At 44.2% G+C, this 5,633-nt stretch overlaps 1 protein-coding gene across 1 annotated transcript in view; it reads left to right on the top strand.

Moving 5' to 3' along the window:
• The first annotated feature begins 2,864 nt into the window (after positions 1-2,864).
• The window catches only part of LOC112119104 (transmembrane protein 56-B), a 45,494-nt gene continuing 42,725 nt past the window's right edge, over positions 2,865-5,633 (top strand). The window contains exon 1 of the mRNA XM_026655489.1: positions 2,865-2,950. The gene's annotated coding sequence lies outside the window, so the exon portion shown is untranslated. The remainder of the gene's footprint in view (positions 2,951-5,633) is intronic.

Genomic DNA, 5,633 nt, shown 5'->3' with positions numbered 1-5,633 from the left:
TTCTGCAAAATCAATATGGTTTTGTGAAGCGTTTCCATTTTGACAGAACTGCATTTTCAATTGAGTTTTTCTGACCAGCTCTATTTAGTATGTACCAATCCATTATTTACATCTTTTTATTACAAAATATTTCTTTATGAATATTTACATCTTCCTTTGGATTTCTAAACTAATTGGAATACTTTTGGAACAAAACATTCTGATTTTTCATTTTTAACCAACTTTTTGTTTTGAATATTTTATTTTGTATTATATATTATATTATAACATTAAAAAGTCAAAATGAAATATTTCAACTGATATGGAACAATTTTTTAAAATTTCCTTTGTGGAGAATTTCAAAATTTTTGAGTATTTTGTTCCAATTTGAAATGAAGCCAAATTTAAAAAATCTCAAAATCCTTAGTGAAATGGAATTTCCATACTTCACACAAAACAAACCTATGTGCTTGCAATTGTTTCCATTGCTTTTCCTCTGCTCTGATTTGAGCAGAGGAATTATGTTAATTATTATTAATTAACTACCCGAATCGGGGGGTAGTAATCGATCTATCGGGGATCGATATATTGTGTCTCGTCTAGACGCGATATATCGATCCCAGAACGCGCTCCCATCGACTCTGGAACTCCACCAGGGTGAGCGGCGGTAGCGGAGTTGACGGGGGAGCTGCGGCCATCGATCTCGCACCGTGAGGACGGGAGGTAAGTCGAAATAAGATACGTCGACTTCAGCTACGCTATTCCCATAGCTGAAGTTGAGTATCTTACATCGACCACCCCCCAGTGTAGACCAGCCCTTACAGTAGAAGCTTAGAGTTTCCAACCAGGGCTGGCTCCAGCATTTCTGCCGCCACAAGCAAAAAAAAAACCAACAAGCCGCGATCGCCAGCGGGGAAGTGGGGGGGGGGGGGGAGAAAGCCGCGATCGGCGGCGGCAGTTCGGCTGCAGGTCCTTCGCTCCTAGAGGGAGTGTGGGACCTGCCGCCCCCGAATTGCCGCACGTGCTGCCCCTCTCCCTTGGCCGCCCCAAGCACCTGCTTGTTAAGCTGGTGCCTGGAGCCAGCCTTGTTTCCAACACCAGAGTTACTAACCGACCAGTCAACCACACACCTCATTTGGAACTGGAAGCACACAATCAGGCAGCAGTAGAGACCAAAAAAAAAGCAAATACAATACAGTACTATGCTACATATAAACTACTAAAAATAAATAAATAAAGCGGAAGCATCATTTTCCCTCTGCATAGTACAGTTTCAAAGCTGCATTAAGTCAATGTTCAGTTGTAAACTTTTGAAAGAACAACCATAACATTTTGTTCAGATTTATGAACATTTCAGAGTCACAAACAACCTCCATTCCTGAGGTGTTCGTAACTCTGAGGTTCTACTGTAAAACTGCAGGGTTGGGACCTATATATTTACTCATTCAGCATTCTGTTTGACTTCAGTTATAACTTTATCTGAGTAAGTACTGCAGGATTGGCCCTAAAATGCAACTTCTATTCCTGTGATCCTTGTGGAGAAAGTCCAAGCGTAATATTGTCAATGCCCCTGTTCCTTTGGATGAGATGGCTCTTTATGTTTTATGGTATTTTGCACACTGTATTGAGGAGTGCATGAATGTACATTTAGACCTCAGACAATAAAATCAGCAAATGATTTCTTCTAGACAATAGGAATATTTAACTATATAAACTGCATGTTGAAAAGTATAGTGGGCCAAATTCTGTTGGTAACTCACACACAATGTATGTCAGACTAAATGATATAATGTTGCCTTCTGCCCCTAAACTATAAAAAATCTATGTGTAGATCCGGGTCTTTTAGTCAGAATTATTTCCATATCAACATAGCCATAGATGGAATTTGGCATGGTGCATTTATTTCTACACTGATGTGGGTTAAGGAAGAAACTTTTGGGCAGATTATTTTATAAGTGCCTATTGTAGTGTTTCTCTCTGGTATTAGTGACAAAGACATGATACTGAACTATATGGAGTGCTGGTCTGATCCACTATGTCAATTCCTGTATTCCTAGGTACAGTAATTATTTAACCAAATGCAGGAGTTGAGATCTGGATAGGCACATATTTTGAGCTGTGCATATTTTTGCTCTATTACATATTTCTTGTAGATTACATTTATTTTGATATTTGTCTCTTTAGATAGCTTTTGCATTTATTTTAGTGCAATGGTACAATTGAGACTTCAGAAAATCAAGGCTGAGTTTCTTTAGAATATCCCCTCTGTGTGTGTATGTGTGTGTGTATATATGTATATGTAATATACATGTAATATAATATACATATATACTGAAGATACTAAATTGTGTTTGCTGTGGAACCTATAACTTCAGGTGTCTTTGACTGCTTTGTATTTAAAATCTCAAACTTTAACTCTTGTGCTGACCTAGTCACTCTACACCCCCAGTTAGTATCTCGTATCGTAGCAGCCCTTAGAACCAAACATCGGACATTCGTTACTTCGTGCCTAGGGTCTCGAAATCTCAGATCGGTGGAGACTGGGAGTCAACGGGGAAGGGCCCCCTTACACCCTAGCACCTTGGGGCTCTGCGGGTGGGCGAGGAGGCAGTCTCCCCAACTCCCCCCCAAATCCTGAATCCCATCTCCACGGGGTGGAGACGGGGCGCTTGATCCGCCTACCTCCCCCAAACCCCATCCCCACAGGGCACCGTGTGCGCGCGGAGGCCGCTAGCTCCACCTCAGTGCACCCAGCCCTGGCACTAACGGGCAGCAGCTTCCCTCGCAGGTGGCGGAGGCTCGGCCCCTTTAAGGCCGAGGCTGCCGAAACCCGATCCCGCCGCGAGTGGCTTGTCGCAGCAGCCCCCGGAGCATCCTGTGTGGCAAGCAGCGAAGGGCTCTCCCCGCAGCGCCGGCAGGGATGGGGGAGGAGCTGCGGCCACACTAGCCCCCGTCTGGCCTCCCACCCCAGGTAAGGGTGCGCGGGGCTCGGGTGGGGCAGTGCCCGCAGCCTTCCACAGGGAAACGGCCTGCCCGCCTGGGGTGGGGGCAGGGCGTGCGGGGCGGCGGAATGGGGAGCGGCCGGGAGCCCCGCTCCGGGCCGGGCTGCGCATCCCAGCTCCAGGCCCATCGTGTGAGGGGCAGGCGGCGGGCAGGTTCCCATGAATCCCCTCCCCCGCCTGCCGGGAGCGAGGGGTCGGGGCAGTGTATCAGAGGGTCTGGTGTAGTGAACGGGACTGGGGGGTTCTGCCCCAGCAGGGAGAGGGTGAATGGGAAAGGGGGGCGGTTGTGCAGCCCCGGGAGGGAGCGGGTCAGTGGGAATGGTGGCGCGGGGGAGGGGAGGTTGTATAGTCCAGCAGGGAGAGGGGAAATGAAAGCTGGAAGTGGGGAAAGGCAGCTGGTACTGCAGCTCCAGTTTTTGCCCACTAGACCAGCAGGGTTGCTGTCAAATTGCATCAAGTCCTGTCTCTACAATATGCTACCGCTATAATGCTGTGAAACTGGTCCAGCCTCTCTGAAATGCTGCACTGAATAAACTAATACTTTTAAAGGGACACTTTCAGATTTAAAATACTGTTTTAAAATCCGATGTCCTTATTTAAACTGAATTTTGTAAATGCTAATATAATGTTCACTTTTGGTTTGTCTGAATATCTGTCCTCTTGGACAAAAAATAATACTAGTAATTACATGTTTTTATTTCTAATTTGTTTACAATCTGGCTTTCCTCTGCTAGGTAGTATAGCAATGTTTGATTATTGAACATTGCAAATAAATGTTTGCATCTCAACAAATTAAAAATTAGGTGTAATTGAGTTCCTTTCTTCTCCCTTCTCCTCCAGCCACCTAATACTCTGAAACTGAAATTTCAGGAAATGTTTTTATTAATGTTTCTGGTTTTAGAAACTTCTGTTCCTGAACTAACAGTACCCATATGTTGTTTTCTTTTTTGTTTGTGTCTATTTTTTTTAAGTTAGCGATTTTAAAATGTTCAGTACCACTATCAAGTTTTTTTTCCACTTTTTCTCTTTATCTCTTTAGTAGAAAAGACTCTTGATGTATCTGAAAGCTTTGTGGAAATAAGCTTTTTTTGATAAGCGATATTGCAACACGTAATTCACCTTGCAGTTTGGTTTTGGTAGGAGAATATGACTAATCTCTGCAGTTTCAGAGCAGGGTACAAAACACATTGGGTTTTTTTTAAGCATTTTAGTTGTTTATTTGAATACAAGTTGTCATTAGGAATGAATGATTGAGTTATAATAGGAAGGGGGCTGCTTGTGCTGTGGGCAATCTGTATATATCATTTAGAGGTATGCAAATAACTATTTTTGTTTTGTTTGCTTTTTTCTGGTTCAGCAGCGGAACTGAAAATGTCAGACTTTGTTTACTACAAATGTTTCGTTTGACTCAAAATTAAATGTTTAGTTTAGGGGTTTTTTTTCAATTGAACCAAATTTTTGAAAGGAAAAATAATTTCAAATTAGAAAAGTGAAACATTTTGTTTCAAAAATGTTGATGCAAAGCATTTAGCTTTTTCAGTGTTTTTTACTCAAAACAATTTGATGAATTCAACATGAATTCGAAAAATGTTTGTCGATCCAAATCTGCATTTTTCAGAGGAAAAAAAAAGTTTTGTTGAAAATTTTTGTCCAATCTGTTGTCACATGTCTAGCTATTATGATGATTGAAGCAAGACAGTTTATAAAATAAAATGTTCATAGAATCATAGGACTGGAAGGGACTTCGAGAGGTCATCTAGTCCCGTGGCTCTCAACCTTTTCAGACTACTGTACCTCTTTCTGGAGTCTGATTTGTCTTGCATACCCCCAAGTTTCACCTCACTTAAAAACCACTTGCTTACAAAATCAGACATAAAAATACAAGTGTCACAGCATGCTATTACAGAAAATTGCTTACTTTCTCATTTTTACTATATTATTGCTCATGTGCAAAGCTGCCTAAGTCCTGGTGACACCAAGCTACTCAGCACCTAACACATGCCTAAGCCTTGGCGGGATTTACAAACTAGGTGTTCCCTAACATATATATATAGGATTATTTTTGTGTCATCTGAAAGCTAACATGCATTAGAACAGTGGTGCCCAAACTGTCGGGCACATCCTCCCCCCAGGGGGCGTGGAGAAATGTTCAGGGGGGTGGGGAGGGAGCACCACCCAGCCCCACTCTGCCCCCAGCTCCGCTCTGGCCCTGCCCCCGCCCCCAGCCACAGCTTGGGCTTCAGCCACTGCCCTGTTCCTGACCCCAGCTGTGGCCCTGCTCCCAGCCATGGCTCTGCTCCCAGCTGCGGACCCAGCTGCAGCTCTGGCTTCGGCTCCCAGCTCCCAACCTCAGCTCCGCTCCCGACCGCGGCTACCAAGGGGGAGGCACAGACAGGTTCCATTACAGGCAAGGGGGGGCACAATGGAAAAAGTTTGTGGATCACTGCATTAGAACATTGGGAAGTCTCTATCACTGGGGCACTCCACTTTAAAATTAACAGCTCATAGCTTCAGAATTACTGAACCAATTTCCTTCACATTTGACTTGTTTTGTACATCATGGACAGGGCCGGCTCCAGGCACCAGGCACCCAAGCACATGCTTGGGGCGGCACCTGGTAAGGGGCGGCGGGGGGAGCGCGGCGCGGCATTC

The sequence above is a fragment of the Terrapene carolina genome, unplaced genomic scaffold, assembly GCF_002925995.2.
Source record: "Terrapene carolina triunguis isolate 2854851 unplaced genomic scaffold, T_m_triunguis-2.0 Scaffold210, whole genome shotgun sequence".
NCBI classification, from domain to species: domain Eukaryota; kingdom Metazoa; phylum Chordata; order Testudines; family Emydidae; genus Terrapene; species Terrapene triunguis.
This window is presented reverse-complemented; position numbering and strand designations above follow the sequence as displayed.